This window comes from Anopheles merus, chromosome X (genome assembly GCF_017562075.2).
Source record: "Anopheles merus strain MAF chromosome X, AmerM5.1, whole genome shotgun sequence".
NCBI classification, from domain to species: Eukaryota; Metazoa; Arthropoda; class Insecta; order Diptera; family Culicidae; genus Anopheles; species Anopheles merus.
In genome coordinates this window covers 653,712-673,102 of record NC_054081.1, presented here as the reverse complement: position 1 = coordinate 673,102, position 19,391 = coordinate 653,712, and the positions used below count along the sequence as shown (strand labels likewise).

The following is a 19,391-nucleotide window of genomic DNA, read 5'->3' as shown; positions in this document are numbered from 1 at the left end:
ACAACAAAAACAGTGGCAACCTCAAAGTCGGGCACACTTTGTTGCCCGCCCATCACCAGACCAACGACGGGGCAGCCCGCTCCCTTCGGTTCCCCGTTTGCTCCCCGCCTGCCTGCAGCGATCATTTAACCGCACGGAGCGTTTCGGGCGCCCCCGGCCGCCCCAACCTTCCCGCAACAACGTGATCGGTCCTTGCACGATGCCGAGCGCTCGCTGGAGTCGCTGAGACGGCGCGTGAGATCTTCATCGCCCGATCAGCGAGCCGGCCTGCCAGCGTACATTGTACAGACACACATCGGTTCGCGGTTCACAACGCTCACACACTGCCGCGCACACCCTCACCCATTCGCCCCTCCTCCCTCCGCGTTTTCCCTTTTTTCACCCCGTCGGCCGGCCGCCATCTCGGCTGTGAGTAACACTATTAATTCGCCGCGAACGGATTTGAGGGATTTGCGCTTGGAAAAATGTCTCTCTCTCTCTCTCTCTCTCTCTCTCTCTCTCTCTCTCTCTCTCTCTCTCTCTCTCTCTCTCTCTCTCGTTCTCTTCTTAATTCCATCTCCACCGTTAAGAATAAGGGTGTTATGGGCGGCATATTCAAAAAAAAAACGCGGCAAACCCCCAAGACTGCGGGGAGTGGGAGGGAGGAAGTAGATGATCACAGCGAGACAGCTTAATTGATGGTGTCATGTTTCGGATCGTTATGAAAACGTATCCCACAGCCACACGCTCTAGCTTCTCCCGAACCACCCTCCTCCCTTCCCCCCCCCCCCTTTCCATCAAGGTGTTTCGCGGCTTCCTTCACGCACGCGTTCAAATCAGTCCATAACTTCACCCAGTTTTTTGGGGGGGAGAAGGAGCGGAGGTGATGGCTAATTAAGTTTCCCACTCCAACCACCCCCCCCCCTCCCCCCACCCCTATCGTTGGGTGCAATTTTCCGGAGCGAACTTCCGGTGACTCACCGCTTATCGACCGTTCGATCAGCAGGAAATTTGATTTCATGCACACATTGACGAGCGTTTGCGGTGGTAACAATACAGAACGGAAGGGGTGTGTGGGGGAGGAGGAGTTGGCGTTAGAGAGGTGGATTTGTTTCGTGGAAAATCAAATTGTTTACAAGTGCACACACACACACACACAAACACGCACAAACACATAATCATTTGGTGGAGTGTATAGAGAGAGGAGGGGGGGGGGATGAAGTGGGAAGGGGGTTCGCACGCTCGCGCATACTGACGACGGGGGACGAATTCCCTTCTATTAGCAAGTGAAGGAATTTTCCACCGCCAACGCTGACTCCGCCAACGCTCCCTCACTATAAACACCCCTTCAATCCCTCCCCCCCCCCCCCCTTCGTCTTGGGAGTTGAAAAGTGAGTGACTAATTTTCCACCTCGCGCACCTCTCCCATCGGTCTCAATTGGCCACCCGGAAGCCTCGCTTCGGTCGTGGGGTCGTTTTTCCCCCTGTTCTGGGAGGTGCCAAATAACCTCAATCACGGCTGCCAGGACTTGTGACAGCAGCTGGAAACAATACAGCTAATCGTCCTTCTGACATTCAATTGCAAGCAAGCCGTGGGGAGGAGAGGGAGGAGTGGGTGCTAGGAGGAGGAAGGGACAGAGCAGGGCATGTTGCGTCGGTTACTGAGGTTGAAAAGTAATAATAACGATGCTGCCCGCCTTGAGAGGTCATTAAACAGAAGTGGATAGGGGGACGGGGGGAAGGAGGCAAATGATGGCGGCCTGTCCAGTGAAGGGAGGAAAATTGGGCACACACACACACACCGAAATTTTCCCCTTCCTAGTGGGAGCTAGGAAATGACAAACGCTGCTTGCTATTTTCCATTTCCCGGGTGACCTTTTGCTACACTCCCTCTCGGCTTCAAATGCCCCTCCTGCCATCCCCTTTGTTGGGGGATGTTTGTTAGTTTGGTTTGGTCCAGCTGCAGGGCGGCGGCACCTGCCTTTTTGTTTGCTAAGTGGATTAATGCGTGTAAAAATGTATGCAATCTGCCGGCGCCGCCACCGCAACAAACGCCTGAAGTTAGGCAGCGCGTTTGACGAAACTGTCTTATTAGTGGGATGTTGGGGTTTGCTTTAACAAAACCCTGCGAAAATGGGAAGAATGTGTGTATGTGTGTGTGTGGGGGGGGGGGGGGTGGCTAGAACACACAACAAACCAAAACACACTCACACACACATGCACGCAGAAACAAACAGTGAGTGGAAATGGGGAAAGTTCTAGCAATGGAATTTCAACCGAAAATGTCCTCCCTGTTCGAGTTCCCTTTGCTCCGTGTCGCCACCGGACGGAATGCGGGAGGGAAACCGCGGGAGCAACGAAAACACGTCCGAAAAACTTTTCCTTTCGCTGCTCTAATCGCTTCGTGCGAACTGTTCTGGGCCTGGCCGGTCCTTGGGTGGACAGGACTTTTCTCTTCCTTTTTTTTATTTTGATTTTTTGTTTCGGGCTTTCCGTATGTCACCTTTTTAGATTATTAACCCGCACCACCGGCTTCCTCTCCTCCCCCCTCCCCCTTACACCACCACAAATGGGCTCGCTTTTCCTTGCCTTTGGGGGGGGAGGTTGGAAGGGGTAGGCGGAAAGCACATTCGAGCCACTGGTGCACGAAAGGCAGCACACCGAGGCCGCGAAGGGGCGAAAGATAAAAAGGTGTTTAAGCTTTTATTTCCGTTTTATTTCACACCGACAGAGCGCCGAGCCCGGTGACACTGTGTCCCATTGCCTTTTCTCATTACTTTTTGAAAAATAAATTGCTTCGTTGGTCTTCTCCACCGGGCGCTTTCCGTCCGCCGCCGCCGCCGTGCTGATGAAAATCCCGCAAAACCCAATGGGAATGGTGTTTTTTTGTTTTGTTTTTTGTCGCAGCCTTTTTCCGCCTCGGTACCGGATACGGGTGTCCGAAGTTTTCCGCTCCGATCCTCCCTTGCGCTTCTCGTTTTCGCTAGAAATGTTTAAACCTTATTATGTGTACGTGTGTGTGTGAGAGAGACTGCAAATGATGATGTTTGAAGCGTTTAACGGAGAAAAATATAAAACATAATAAATCACAACCAGAGATCGGCTGCTAGAAGAGCGCCCTCAACCACTAACACACTATCACACATATATACACACACACACATACATCTTTCTCTAACAATTAAGTCTTTACCGTCCCGTAACCGGCCCTCGGCATCGGTAAAGGCACGAGGCGATCGTAAACGCTGACCATCGGGCCGATTGCATGCGTTCGCAGCACGTTTCGCTGTAAACGATCCCTGTTGAAACGGTGCTGCTGCTGCTGCTGCTGGTGATGCGAAAACATGGTCGAAATTGCTTTCGGGTTTTTAATTGTGCATTTTCCTCTCGAGAACAACCCCCAGCTGCTACTGCTACTACTACTCCGACTGGAAGGAAATGGGGTAATGTGGCGGTGGTTAGAGTTTTATGTCAGTTGATTTTTGATATTATGGTTGTTTATGGTTCACATTTCAACTGATTGGCAAGACAAGTGGCCTTATCACTGGCATGAACGTTAAACTGAAAAAACTTTGAAAAATGTACAATCTGCAAACAGCTAGGTAAACGTGGAGTGCAATATTTAAAAACCCTCTTGTGAACATTTGTAGGCTACTGACAGACTAAAACGCAGAACACATATTACATTAACGAGAGTTCAGCATTCGGCGATCTTAAGTCAGTGCAAATTAGCTTGTAGCTACGAAACATTTTAGGAGGAACATTTATATTGCCTCTAGCCAAAGGCTCTGGTAAATTTGATGAAGCTTTTCCTTTGATCCATTGAGTTACACAAAAACGAGAAAGGTTTGAAAATCTCACGGTATTTCGGTATAATTTGGTATTTCTTATTTCTCTTCACCACATTTTGAATTTTGGACCTATTTATTCTCTCTATTTTCTTCTTAGTTCTTCCTGCTGTTCTTCTTCCTCTTTTTCATTGTTTCTTTCAAATCTTCTTCTTCTTCTCCTTCTTATTCTTCTTCTTCTTTTCCTTTTCATTCTTATACTCTAAATGTTCACTATTTTCTTTCTTTTCTTTTTCTTCTTCTTTTTCTTCTTCTTCTTCTTCTTCTTCTTCTTCTTCTTTTTGTTTTATACGTTTATGCTCACGGTTAGGTGCACTTTTGCTTTCATCTAATGAGCGTATAATTATGTTCATTAGTGTAGAATTGTCACAGTCAGATACATGGAGAATTCCGTTTAATCCTCTGGTTTTCTAATTCTATTAAAAGAACTCTCAGTCCTTAAATTTGCTACAAACGTACTCCCCCCCCACCCCCCCCCCCCTGAACAAACGCTAAGCGCTAAATGTAAAACGTTTCAAATAGTATTGCGCAGTTCACAGCAGAAAGCTAGCCTTACTGCTCCGGGGTGGCGTAGCATTTCCCCCGAATGGCTTTCCCCGAGCCCAATCCAAAGCCACGCCGACAACCTCAGACCTGTCATACGGCTATCTAAAACACTTTACAATCAAACCTTACGCCACCCCACGGGGGCCGCTTTTGCTGCTACGGCGTAACGACCTACGCCGGGCCCGGGCCAGCCGATCGTTTGCAGGCTTCCAGGAAGCAGCAGCAGCTACTGCTTCATCAAAAAGGTAAAACCGTTCTAAAATGTCCCGGGCTGCCTTATCTTGGCACCCTGCCCTCCATGAATCTCCCCTTCCCACCCACCCCTCTCGTCCCAACCCACCAGAATCCTCGAGGGGACCTGCTTGCGGCAAGGCCGGCGCAACCCAAGCAACGACCACAGATAGAATATCCCATTACAGAATGAAATGAAAAGAAGGTGTATATATATATATTTATATATATATATTTATTTATCACACCCGATCCCCGGCACTGAATGTGAAATAAAAACTCCCCATCCTGCCTCGCCTGCCCACCACCACCACCTCCTACGTGGTCTTGCGTGCGACTGGCGCTTCCATCACGCGCGCCTTCACGAGGACTCGAGAACGGTGGCCGGGACAATAAAAAGCAGCAATAATAATATAGCGCGCCCGCTCCAACACCCACGCCCCACGCGGAATGCGTGCGAAAACTCGTCAAGAATGCCCGGACCGTCCCGGCGGGCGGCTGCCGAGGTGAAAATACGCAACCGATACGCATAGCTGGCGGCCGTCAGCGCTTGCGGGCAGCGCACTTCAGCAGCAGGGCGATAAATTAGCCGCTGGCGGGAGCTGCTGGCCTGCTGGGAGAGCCTCCTTGCAAGCCAACATCTTGCGGCATTGAACATTCTTACCAGCGTCCGGGGAAGCGTACGGACATGCCGCGTTTTGGGGGGCGCTCGTATTAAAAACAGGCATTAATTAATGCGCTCAGCAGCTTCCGATTTTAATACACAGCGCGTAAAGGTGTGTAGCAAAACTCGCCAACACTTTCCTTCGCCAGAAGCGTCGTTTATCGTGGGCTGTCCAGCCAAATTATTTTATTGCGCTTCGTTTTTGCGCCGCTTCAGCCCACTGTGTGTGTATGTTCGTACCCATTTCAATGGTCAATTAAATCGTAAAACAGAAAATGGTAAGGCTTTACCCTACCTTCTCGGAATGTAAGCTGCTTAAAAACATTCAGCACTCCATGCTATCTTTCTCTAAGTCTCTCTTTCTCGCTCTCTTTCTCTCTCTCTCGTTCGAAGGACACTGCTGCCACAGGAAGGATATTTTTTGTGCCATGTTTGGCAAGGTATGAACCTCAGCGATTCCGCAAAACAACTTAGTCGCGAAGTTTTACTTTGGTAAGGAAGGAAAGTAAAAATGTTTGCCATTGGTTTCTCTTTTTTTGTACCCATTTTTCCTCCAATTCTATACGCAATTCAATGCGAAGCAGCAGGTGGAACTTTCTCAGTTTGAGAGCATGGCTCGGTTGATGGGTTTATCAAGTCCAGGAATCGATATGACTTGCCTCAAAACATGAGTGTCTCAAATATTCGTTGCAGTGCTGCTATCTGTAAAAGTTATTCAACTGTGAAGCTTTTCTGTTTGCATTCCAGGAATTGCTCTATTCTATTCTGTTTCTGTTTCCTTATTCTATAATCTAATAACCTATCGGACATATACATCCTCGTACGCTTCTGTACGCAACCGGCTATTTATTGTTCGTACCAAGTGGAATTCCAGTCGCTCAAGGCTACTCACTTTTAACGCACGTTAATTATGCAACACACAACCGGATGCACTTGCTGCACCTTTTGGTCCATTTCGCTCTCCCCCTGTGTCACTAAGGCAACGTTCGCTTGCTCGCCGGACGTCAAATCTTCCAACGCGACCCATCAAACTTAATTAAGAAGTAAAAACTTACGCGCAAAAGCCTCGCTCCCCGCAGACAGCCAGCCAGGGGGCGCTCGCTTGGCGTTTTTGCATCCACTCGCCGCCCGGGACCGGTAATGTGTAAACATTTTCACAGCTCGTCATCGCTCCGTGGTCGCGGAGCACCACAGAAAGGCAGGAGGAAAAACAATTTCCCACATTCGCGGCACCGGTTGGCCGCAGTCCGGAAGCCATCAAACGCTTTTCGACAGGGTTTTATGTTGTTTTTTTTTTGCTGGTTTGGTCTGGATGGAGAGCGGGACGGCTTTGATGGCGAGCAAAGCATCACGGGACGGGCGTGGTCCGCGGTTCACAGTCAACCCGGGCCCGGGTTTTAAGGCCTCGGGCAGGACAAGCAATCAGATGAAATGCAAACAAACAAACAGTGGGCCCCCGAAACCCCGAACTTTCCGAAACAAGTGGGGAGGTTGAACCCTAAAGTATAAATCACTTCACGTGATGGGTGGATACAGCGACGGAAATGGAGGGAGAGAGAGAGAGACACCGGAGAGTTTGGGGAGTTTGTTTTCTCAACTGTCAGATTTTTTGTTTCAGATGGCTTGCTGCTCCCCCCTGCGAAAATGTATCCTTTTCACTGTCTCCTCGAAGCGCAAACAAAAGAGCGCCGGCCCGTAGACATCTTGCTGTGCGTTGTGTGCTACTGGCCGATTTTGTTTATGTCCAGCTATTGACAGGCCGTCCTAAGCCGAAATGAGGTTTCTTGCCACGTGCTTTGCGCCGGCACTCGCTTCACTTTTTGTCCTTTGCCGCAGCAAAAGAAAAACACGACCAAACCCCTTGACCTTGGCAGGTTTGTCCGACGGGCGGAAAAAAAGGTCCTCCCAAAGAATAAGCCGTTGACTGGCTTGCACGCGGACCCACGTCATAGGGTGTGCGTGTGCAAGAGGGTGCGTAGGAGCGCGCGCGCGCGCACTCGTTTTCGCGGACTCCGTGAAACATAAACCGTAAGCGGCCACCGCCATTTTGGTGCTTGATGGAATGTCACGAAACATCTGCACCGAACCGGAACCGGCTCACTCGCGGGATGCTACAATGCTCACGATCTGATTACACTCGCAGCAGCGCCGGTTGTCCACACGCCGTAAGCCGACACGCCGGCCCGGGCGTCCTATTACTGCCGTCGTGTTCAATCCGAGCATGCGATGCGCTTTGACTAAGCAATGCGCCGACAGTAACTGTGCCGCGAGTGGTGGATGAGGGGGGGGGGGGGAGGATAGCAGTTGTAGTTAAGTAGCCAAGCAAAGGGCAAACGCCTGCTCTAATCTTAGTATTTCGCAGATGAAATCTACACAAAACTAGACTGTAGCTGTCTTTTGTTCCAATAAAATATGTGAAGTTAGGTTTGGGGTTTTTCTTCTTTTTCTTCTTCTTATTCTTTATATTCTCCCTCTTCTTCTTCTTCTTGTTCCTCGTCTTTTTCTTGATCTCAATTATTTACAACAAAAGGTTGAAGTCTGTTCAGAAATAATTCCAGGCTTACTGAATGTTGGTGCAATACATTGTCCAATGATGAGAAAAGATTGAGGATCGAGGCAAAGGATACGATCATTTGTTCAGAAATAAGTACAAACATAGAATAACTGGATCTTGGAGCAGGATTTCATACTATGGTGAAGATAAGTCGGTCTCTAAGCATAACAAGGAAACTAATACAGTTATTACTACCGATTGTATGTTGCCAACGCTATTATTACCTATGCCAGTATCCCTACCAATATATGTATTCTTCAACTGTACTGAGATCCCCTCATATTCTGACGACTTGAATGCAGTTTCTAACATCAAGCATTTTAATAGTTACGGGTACAGGGGCGTTCCCCGCACGTTTCCTTGGATTTGAAGCAATTTTAAAACTCTGATCCCCACTTATGACCAATAAATATTTGAAACCAAGTGTTTCCAAGCCCAATCGAGTAATATCCCCCGTTGTTTTCTTTATCTGTGTTCACCTTTTAGCTACAAACACTTTGCCAACAGTCTGCGTGCAACTCAAAATCAAACAAGAGCTCCGAACGTCAGAGGATCAGGTCAGTTAGGAAGGAGTTGGCAAACAGCTTAAACAGGGGAATGAATTAACCGGAAACTGGAGTGGGCGTTAGGCTCGAAGTTCCCACCGTAACCTCACCCTTTGCCGGCCGTTTCGAGCCCACCGAGCCACTAAAGCGCCACACAACACCTTGACCGAAGTGACCGTCCGAAGCCCCCGAAAGCCCCGGCCCGAGAGCCGATTTTTAATTTAATCTCCCTTCGTTAGTATGCCTGGGACCAACGGGGCTCTGTCCTGTGTGCGCTTCATCCGCAACTTCGGTAAGGACTCCGAAAAGGTTGCGTTTCTTTCGCAGTTGGCAGTGTGTTAGCCGGCGGGCAAAAAGGTACCGGAACTTTGCATCCCAAATCCCCGCACCGCCACCAGCAGGAACGCGGACTAGCGCATCCGGAGCGTGTGAACAACCCCCGGCGCCCGCCAGCACGGTTCTGACTTTTGAATTCAATTTTCCTCCCTGGCGCAGAGCGGGGCGGAAGGCGCGGCAGCGTCCACAGATTTGATTTAACACACCGACGCGCGTCCCAAAATTAAACGACCGAAACGCCAACCGAAGGAGCAAGGCCCGAAAGAGGTGGCGCCGAAGTTTGTCCAGGTAATAAGGGCAAATTATTTAAATTGAGCACGCCGCCGCCGCCACCGCCTCCATCTATGAGTCCCGGGCAGTCCCGGACAGTCGTTCGCGACGGACTAATTTGTCGGAAATGGGGCAACACTTGGCGGGCGGTCGCACTGGAATAGTTTGATTCGATTGTGTCGGGCCCAGGGATTGGGAAATTAAAAATCCTCCATTTCCACCGATGCCACTTCAATTAGGGCGGGGATATTAGGTGGGTGTCGCTTCGGGGTTATTCGTCGGAAATTGTGCGTTGGAAAGGTACTCAGGCTGCAGTGCTGACTCAACAGCGGCCAACAAAAACCAGGAATATCATAAGCACATCATTGTGCGTTGCTTCCGGCTCAGTGCAGGTCTCTTGGTCTCACAAACCCGCAACACTCCCGTAACGCAACTTCCCTGCGTCACGTTTGCCCAGTCATGTGTGTGCGAGTGTTCGCCCATCAAACCCTGAAAGGAAGCGTTAAATTTGTTACAGAAAATGACATTAAACTATTCCACTGCCGCTGTGCCATTTTTACACACCATCTTTCACACGTTTCTGCCTGATCTAGCTGTGTTTTCAACATCGTTACGTGTATGTGTGTATGTGAACAAAAGCGAGTGATTGTATGCCGGAATCGTCAGACCCCGACACGTCCTCGGCCGGATGTACGTCCGAGAGCTGGCACGCTCCTTGTGCCATGTTGGGGCGCAAGCACACGTTAGCTCCAGCTGGTCTGCTGGATACGACGATGGCGTACATTTTCAACAACCAACATCGCACACACTCACACGCTCTCCCTCCGCCCTCGAGTTAGCTGAAGACGGTTTCGGAAAATTGACATCCGACGCGGTGTGAACCCGAGCAAATTCTGAGATAAAATACGGAGGACGGAGCAGTGAGGACACCGCGCATCCGGACAACCCGAGGCCATAGCAGAACATTCCTCCCCCTGCAGATCGGTTTACCTCGGAATTTGTCGATGTTTTTGCAGCATCCATTAGGTGAGCTGCGAACAACAGTGCGGCAGGCTTGGCTCAATTAACTGATTAGGTTTTGGGAAAATATTTCCACACACACGCCTCATCTGCTGCTACACGCTCATCTGTCATCCGGATTTGACGGAGGACGTTCCAGGGAATATATCCAGGGCTACGCAAAGTGTGCGTATGGTGTTTTTTTTGTTTGTAGAATCATGTTTGTATGCCTCGAATTTCCAGCAAGGATCCCACACGACACCGTTGTCTGGCCCGTGGTTCTAAACTGTAGCCAGTGTCTGGCGGTACCGGTAGCAAGGGAGGGAAATTATCTTGATATCATTATCTAGTCCGGGCCATGTACAACCCCCATTCAACCGTCGCTTTCGACAGGATTCTCCCCGACCGAGGGGGAAAGTTCTCATAAATATCTACACATTACCGCCCAAAGGCCAAAGGAACTCCGAAGCAGTGGGACTCGTTTGCGCTCTTCGGTTCCAAAAATATAACCCACACTTGCACTCTTCTATTGCTCTCGTCTCTTACTTCAACGTATCAAGGGGCGGAGGGGAAAAACGCATCACAACATTACGGTCCTCCAGTGCCCTCCCTGCCGCTTTTATAGCAAGATGGCGACCGATTTAATTGAGTATGTCGAGCCGCCAAATTCCACTGCTAATCTGCTGCTAATGACGTTCGAACGTTCGCGTTTGGAAGGCACCGGCCGTGGCATATGTTACCCGACAGGCGCCATCACCACCGCCACCGTCCCGTCAGCTCGGGCCCCTAACTAATCCTACGGGTGCGGCAGGACGCGCGCCCGTGATGGTTTCGCAGGATTAGGATGACTTTGCCAAACCCGAGCGTCTCCGGATGTTGTGCGTGTGTATTTTGGGGGTTCACTGAGGGCCCTCCACCTCCGTAAGCACTATGAAAACGACTCCTCCTCCTCAAGCACTATGAAAAGCGTTGAAGGGACTTTGGATGGAGCCAAGAAGTAATAGGAGAGTGTGGGAGACCTACATTCGCGATATTTTGCTGTTTTGTTTTTCTTCTTTTGGTACAAATGTTTGCTGCTGTCACACACAATATCGTATGCAATATTTGTTGGATGGGAGGGTAGTAGTAGTGAGTTTACAAAAGAAAACATACAAACCTTTACCCATTTCAGACGGGGAGCAGATTGTGGAGTTTTTTTTTCCAAAAATCCTTGACATTGCTTTTCACACAAACACACATCTGTAGCGGCACGAGAACCAGCCGCACACACAGCCACGGGAGCGCACACTGACAGCAATTCTGCCAGCTTAACACGCTGCCAGGCGCCGCGTCGTGCAGATCTCAAGTGTTTGCCGCGCTCGCGCCATTTTCTTTTCCGTTTTTTTTTCTTGCTTTTTGCTTTGCTTCCTACGGCATTAAACGGTTTCGCATGAGTATTGCAAATTTTCACACCCTACACCCTTGTAATCTTTGCCGGTGGGGTGGGGTTTTTGGGGCGTTGGAAATCAAGCAAGGTGAAATTTGCTCCACAGCAATGATCTCTCTTGTGTATGTGTGTTTTACCGCTAGAAAAAGGTAGGTGCAGGGTTTAGATCTTCTTTTTTTTCACTTCATGTGTCAGCTTCCCGTCATTGTCCTGTTGTTCCTTTGCCTTGCTTTGGAAAAAATGCTAATACTTTCAGATTCTTTCCTCATACAGAGAGATGATTTCAGTGCTGGTTTAACATTGTTTTTAGCTTTGTTCATGCTACATGGTGTTCCTCGAACGAGGCGATGTCTATCTCTACCAAACTCAAACTCGTTTACAGTGAAGAAAATTCCTATAAGCGTACCAGCATTTCTTGTCCGTGTTACTGATTACATTGCATTAAACTTCATATTTTTGGAGAACACCAAGATTTTGAGTTAAAAACAGTATCATAACATGCTGTGCCTTAAAGCTGTGCTTTCAGGCATTATTCAAAATGCATGTTTGTTTCACAGTACATTCGAAGCAATTGATTCCTTTCGAGTTATTTTGCCTTGGGGCTACAACGCTAGAACGCTAGATGCTTGAAAAGCTGTTCTATTCCATCATAGAGCTCAACTAAAACGTATCCACGTTCTAGAACAGATGCCCGATCCTGTCTTGATCCAAAACCTGATGTAAAATCAGTTGCAGCTCCACGGAGTAACGGACGCTCTTTCAATCCTAAGACTGATTCTGAACGTATTCCTGCTACCAGATACTCAGATAAAGCACAAATCCTGATGCACAGCTGATTTTGAAGCTATCTCTGGCTCGGTACAAACCTCAAAAACTTGTTGCGGGTTCAGAAAACAATGCCGACCCTTGCTCGGTCTCGGCCCAGGAAACCGATAACGCCCCTGCCTCGGTTCAAGAACTTTGAGCTCATCTCAGGTTAGAGACTCTACTAAATGTTTAGCAATGTTTCAGCAATAATAATAATTGCTTTGCAAAACGCGCGTACAGCGTGAAGAAAGAGGTAACACAATTAAGGAGAAAAAAATCGAAAGTAAACCTGCCGAGACTAACCTCACTGTGCGCCAACAGGGTTCGTTTTAAAAAGGTACAAACGCAAAAAAGTCACTCAAATTTGTCCAAAAGCGAAACAAAAAAACAATCAAACCCTTTTCCCTCTCGCCTTACCATCCGTTCCCTGCAATCTCCCCCCCCCCCCGCAAACACTGTTACAAAACACTTTAAAAGCAGATTTCCCTTTTGTTTCCAAGTCTTCTTTTTTTTTTCTTGTTTTCCTGGAAGACAGTTTTAAAATCTTTTTACCCTTATTAACGCAGCAACCGGCGGAGGCAAGCTCTAGACAATGCTCAAAACTCCCCCTGGGCAGAAGTATTTTGCTTCTACTTTCTACTTTGATTCTCTTCAAAAATAAGCGAAAACAATGGTGGCGGGATTTTCTTGCTCAAAAACTATTCCTTCAATCCCCCCGCCACAGGCCCCACCTTTACCAGTCGGCCACTATTCCGATTGTTTCTTGGGTTTCCTTTCAACAGGGCCAGCAATCCACATGGGCTTAGCTTTGGTTGTAAAGTAAGTCCTTCGAGCGGATGAAGAAGATGAAATTCAGAAACATAAAGACAGCAAGAGATAGAGAGATAACGAGAGAGAGAGAGAGAGAGAGAGAGAGAGAGAGAGAGAGAAAGAGAGAGAGAGGGAGAGAGAACGCCGTGGCTTAATAGTTGCACAAAGCTCGGATTGAATTGTTTCATTCGGCAATGTCCCGGCACACAAGCACAAAACTAAAGCTGCCCTTCGGCACCCAACCAACACTGCCGTTTCGTTCTAGACTACTCCACTGCACTTTTTCTCTTATCCCCCCCCCCCCATTCTGGAAGCTGCTTCCCTTTCCCGCAAAAAGCTCTTGTCTTCAGTTTGGCAACTCCCTGGAGCGCTTTCCGCAAGACGCGTTTCCCGAGCGTTGCGCCCGCAGTCGAGGATTATCGCAGCACACAAAGTTATTCTTCCCTTACCGTTCGGTTGCCGCCACCTGCCTGTGCTTTCTACAGTTTTTCTTCTGCTATCTCCTCCCCCTCCCAATCTATCTATCTCTCTCAGCCACAATCTCTAGAGCCTTTGCTTTCCTTTTCTCATTGCTCGGTCGCACTGATAACACAGGTTTCCGATTGATAGTGGGAACCAACTTTCCTTCCGCGTGAAGGGCAGTGAAGGGCGCACCGGGCGGTGGTACTCGAAAACTTCGCCATGCTTGCCCCTCTCAGAACATAGCCTCCGCCACCTTTCTCTTCCTCTTTCCACCGTGCAGATCGCTGTCGCTACAAATCAGAATAGTTTCCCTGCAAATTCAGACAGGGAAGGGCACATTAACAGAATACTGAAGCAGAAGCGAGGGTAACGGTGCTTCTGTGGACAACATTGCCCCCCCCCTTTGGCTTCTCCCTCTTGTGCCACGTTTATTCCCGTATATTCCCAGTTCAATGGATTACTTTTAGCCCGAAAGTTTCGAAGATTGTGATTGAAGTTTCGCAGCACGATCGTATCGGACGACATCGTTCCAGGCAGTCTTCTTCTATTGCGCTCTCTCTCTCTCTCTATCTACTATGTTTCCCTTCTCTAGCACCCACAGAAATACCTAAAAACTTCCTTATTTGTTCTCCAGGATGCTGCTTTTCCGCATGTTTTTTTTTCTTCTCTTGAACAGAAACCATTCGCTGAAGTTTGTTTTCATTATTTTTTGTAACCATCTCTCCCAATTCCTCGAATCGTTCTTCCTTGTTCAAGTTAATATACGCACACACACACACATACATACACGCCCAATTACTTGAAAATGGGTGACTGTTGCATGTTATGCTATATTTTCATCTGAAACGCCTCCAAAAAGCGTAAATTTTCCGAAACGCGTGAGAGAGGAAGGAAAAAGCAATATCTAAAAGAAAAATACAAAGTGTGACCAAGCGCGTGCAAATTTTGTTTATTTTTCTCACTTCTTCAGTTTCTTCTCCCCCCCCCCCCCCCCCCCCCCCCCTCTCAATGCATCGCCATCATAGAACATGAAAAGCAATCCAGCGAAATCCCGAAGAAATCGATTTCGATCGCGATCGCCGCCCGGCCGCCAAAACTGCCATAAAAAGTTGGTCGCTAATGCTTTGGTGGAGGGACGGCAGGGTAGCTTCGTGTCACTCTTGAGCCGCCGGCCGCGCTCTTCCCGTGCGCTTTGCAGCGCGCCAGTTTGAGCTAAATCATCGTATAGCATATTTATTGGAATTCATCGCCAGTCACCTTTTCTCGCTTTTTCTTTTCGCTTCTAGGGACGCTTTCAAGAACAAGGGGAAGTGGCCCTTTACTCCCCCTCGCCCCCTGAGCTTCAACACACAAATCGGGGATATATTTTGCCTCCACTGCACTCCGCCCCTCCGCCAGAGCTTGCCTGCTCCTACTTTGGTATTGTTTCGGAATGCGGGTGACTTGCAGAAATTACTTCCACGGGGGCTTTTTTTTTCTACACAGCAACAAAAATAAAAAACTTCCTTAAATAAAAATGAATGAGCAGAGGATAGAAATACGCAATAAAAAATGGCCACCGTAGCCGACATAACGCGCCAGATAAGTTTAGCGGACGGTGCGCGCGCGTGCAGTACGCGATACAAGGAAGCGCCTGAGCGAACTGCGCACGTACGCCAAGAGCCGGTTGTTTCTGGAACGAATTTCACAACTTTGCGCGACTCCATTGAGTGGCTGTGTGGTAAGTTGGAAAGTAATTCAGTGCACTGTAGACTGCGTGAAGCAAGAGACTCTCCTGAGAAGAATCAATGCACCAAATCCTACACAGTCGAAAAGGGGTTTAAATCTCACATTCAGGCTTCTTGGTCTCCTATTCAACATGTATGTACGGCAGAAGAAGCTCAGAGCTCACCAGAGGAGTCGTTTTCCATTATTAGTTTCCCAAAATCAATTCTTCCCTTTACAAGTAACTTATCAATTCTGTCACGTGCTTCCCTCGGACCTGGAAAACCCTGAACCACAGTGATGCTGCAACCCGGGTGCGCCTTACTCGGACGCACACACACACACACACACACACACACACACACCACACACACACACATACACACTTCTACCCGATAGGTCAATAAATTAGCTACGTTGCCGTCTGCCCTGCCCCGTCCGCCAACATCGGCGGTGTAAAACGGTGAAGCAGAATTTTGCCAATCTCAACTTCTCACGGCGACGCCGTCCGTCGTTCCTCCTTGCCCAAAAAAAAAAACGATACGGTACGAGCCCGGGCACCACCAAGATGCTGCGTGTCACCGTGTATATATATACGTCCGTTGCTCCTCTTGCCACTCCCAAATCCACCCCCGCGGGAGTTTATTTGTTGCTTGTTGGCTTCGCCGTTGGCGCTACCGTTGTGTTTTCCCTTTTGCTGCTCGCTTTAGCTCCTTTAGGATTGCTTTTTCATCACTTTAAATTTCCGTCAGCTAATCGCCAAGTTTTGTAAATCGAACCGCCTCCCCATAACCGGGCTCCCTGCGCTTCCTGGGTTGCTACCCACGGGATGTAATTTTACGACACAGCTCGCCCTTTTACGTACGTGCTGTGGTATATGGTTTTTTCGTTTCTTTTTGTTTCGTTTTATTATTTTCTTTTTTGTTTTTACTTGCCACTGCTTGTTTAGTTTTACTTTTTATTTTCTGTTCGATGATTCGATGATAATTCTGTTCGATTTTCTATTACATTTATTTAATTTTCATTATTGTAGTTATTCTCAATATTATTTTACTAATAAACTCATCAGTGTTTTAATTTTATTTGTGTATTTTAATATGGTTGAATCTTCTCTGTTCAATGTTATTATTTGTTATAAACAATTACATTTCTTCCCTTTTTCGTTTTTGGTCTCCTTTAAAGAAAACTGCACAGGAAAATAAAACAAACAAATAAACCCCGGGCGAGATTTTAACAGCCCGCCCGTACTACAGCACGCACTCGCAAAAACTCCCGCTGGAGCGAATTACATCCGCACGGCCGAAAAGCGAAACAAACTGGCGGGATGATAAGAAAAAATGGTACGCTATTTACGATCGTTAGGGTACCGGGTTAGGGCGAATCCCTCCGTAAATGTATCGTTTGCCTTTCTGTCAAGGAATCCCTCCCCCCCCCCCTCCCCTCCTCTGCTACTAGGGTCGTCCCTAACGATAACACGACCATCTATGATGGCGGGCTGTGTGGCGAGCTCAATGCGGGGGGTTCGAGCTCACGCACGCGGCATAATTTTCGCAACTGTCCACGAAAAGTTTGGGAAAAAGTTTCTCCCATCGCCAGAAAAATAAAGCTAACCAAACAGCATCCGAAACGCACGCTTGTACGCTCCGGGATTAAGCGTTCTGGCGGGCCGGGCGAGGGGTCCGTAAGACCCTCGCAGTGACAAACAGCCGGCCGTCACACGGGAATCAATAAGCGAGCGAATAATCCGAACCGACAATGATAATGCTCAGGGCGTACAGAAGCAAGCGTACACGTTCGCGTTCTGCGCACTGTTGAGGTTCCTGGCCTCCCCCCCCCCCGCTCCACAACATTTTAAGACACAAATTGGTGTGTAACGCACACACACACACAGCCACAATGTTGTCCGCCTCGTTTCGGCAGCGAAGCGTTTGAAGGGTGCCAACACGAAATGCCCTTCCGACAGGAGTTTTGGCGCACTCTCAGCAGTGGAATTGCGGGAGTGGTGGCGAGGACTGTGGGTCTGCCCCGGAGCTCGAGAAGTAATGGCTGTTAGTCTCCAGTGGGCACAGTGGGAGCCGGTGGGCGGGGAAATAGAGGGATGGACGGAGCGCGCAAGTGCATAAATTTATCTTTATCGCTTTTTCACACGCGGCACAAATATTGGTCATTTCGCGAAACAACTTTACGAGCTTCGCGCGAGCAGTCCCCCCACCCTTTTGCCAGTAGCGCCATAAAACTCGACACTGTGCGTGCGTGTGTGTCTGTGTGTGTGTGTGTGGGTTGTCTTTAACCACATTTTAGTCACCGAACATTGTCGGACCGTTCGCTGGCCAACCTTTGAAGGTTGGCGATGGTCGCCCGGGCCCGGGCGTGTAAATTATCCCGGGGACGAGCGGGCGCGTGAGCCGTTGCTGAAACGACACTGGTCCAGCTACTCGGCTACCCAGTCTGCCAGCACCCACACAAACGGATAGAGGATCTCCGTATCCCATTGTGCAATTCATTAAACATTGATGTCTATGGAGCGGTCCCGTGGTACAGACGTCAACTCGAACGACTCAATAACATGCCCGTCATGGGTTCAAGCCTAGAATAGACCGTCCCCCTGTAGCAAGGATTGACTATCCGGCAGCGTGGTACTGAATAAAGTCTTGAAAGCCTGCAACGGCCGGCATGTACGCGTAGGACATTACGCCAAATAGAAGATAGAAGATGATGTCTAGTCAGTGATGGAATTTGAGTCCTAAAACTGAGAAACTTAATCTTCCTGAAATGTCAAAAAAGATCTTTTTGAGGTTGTGGTTGTAATTTTCTAAACGCTTGACTTAATACCTCAGGGACTTGTGAATATTCTTCCTCGTGCATTACCAGACTATTATCCGAAAAGCGCATCAATTGTAAGGCCTTGTCTACAATAAAAGAGGACATTCAGTGTGTGAAGTACTTGTGTGTGTCATTTTTCCAATGAGCGCTAGAGTATTATTCGATTTTATGGTGGTTTCTACCTTTCATTTTGGACCAAGAAACAAACATTACGTCCCCAATTCAGATTACCTTTGAGTGAAAATCCAAACACATACTATATACTCTTTATAGACATCTGGAGACACCATGAACACCTGAATAGTGACCGTTCTAGGCGACTTTATAGCTATAATGATCCTATGTAATGTTGGTATTAAAAGAATTGGACAATTTTCATGAGTTTACCTTCAACTGCTCCAGAGAGCACTAATTGCCCTCTCAATAATAGTAATGCATTTATGAAAGCTGTACCAATCGAACTCTAACCGTGATGGCCACAAAAAGCGGAGTCAGTAAGTTGGAATTGAATAAGTTGGAATTTGAACTCCAATTGCTCAATTCTTATGAAAGCTGGTTCACTCCACGTTCCCCTAAATACATAGATGTGAAGGAACCGTTGGTTTTGCTGAAATCTTCAATTGTGTTGCGTTTTTTTTTGTTTTTTGTTTTTTTTTTGGTCTCCCAGCGATACCTCGAGGGTTTCCCGTCAGGCACAAATGGTTTAATCGTTTATTGTTTTCCACTTTCAAACGCTTCATCAAGCACAACACTTGCTTGTTGTACCAATCGTTTCCATGTACGTCATTAAACATTGCCTCGCACGCATTTTAAAAGGCTTCCCACCTACACACACATACACACACACATGCCCGCGCAGCCCGGTCTTGGAATAGCTGGGTATCGTTTACCATTGCAGCTCCGATTTAAACCCACCGGTGGCGCGTAGGAGAGCTGGCTTTCGCCTCATCAGCAGCTCATCTCCCGCAAGGATGTTCCCCGAAAACGCTCTCATTCAAACCTCACTGTATTCGATTTATAGCAAACGGGGGAAGAAGAAAAAAAACACACACACACACACAGATATTTGCATAAAAGCAGGCGTTCAGCTATAAAATATCATTCGAGCCATTCACTCATGAAATCATTTCCTAGAATGTGTTCGCAATGTTAAACCTTTCAGCACACACACACACACACACACACACACACACACACACACACACACACACACGAGCACAGGTAGACAGTGAGGGATATATATGCAGGAATAAGCGCACACACAAACAAATGCAGAGTTTTTCTCGAAATGGAAATACGATTCAAACTTTCCCACTCGCTCGGTGTCCCCCTTGGTTACGCCTTTTGTGTGCCTCTTACCTTTTGTTATGTTTTTATCTACCTCCAC

At 48.1% G+C, this 19,391-nt stretch overlaps 1 protein-coding gene and 1 long non-coding RNA gene across 9 annotated transcripts in view; one reads left to right on the top strand and one right to left on the bottom strand.

The window, feature by feature from the left end:
* Positions 1 to 5,837, top strand: part of LOC121593424 — a 44,680-nt gene extending 38,843 nt beyond the window's left edge. Inside the window, exon 3 of the long non-coding RNA XR_006004780.1 lies at positions 5,662 to 5,837. This is a non-coding gene — a long non-coding RNA (uncharacterized LOC121593424). The remainder of the gene's footprint in view (positions 1 to 5,661) is intronic.
* Positions 1 to 19,391, bottom strand: part of LOC121592902 (octopamine receptor Oamb) — a 95,497-nt gene that overhangs the window by 69,461 nt on the left and 6,645 nt on the right. The gene's annotated exons all lie outside the window — the stretch shown is intronic.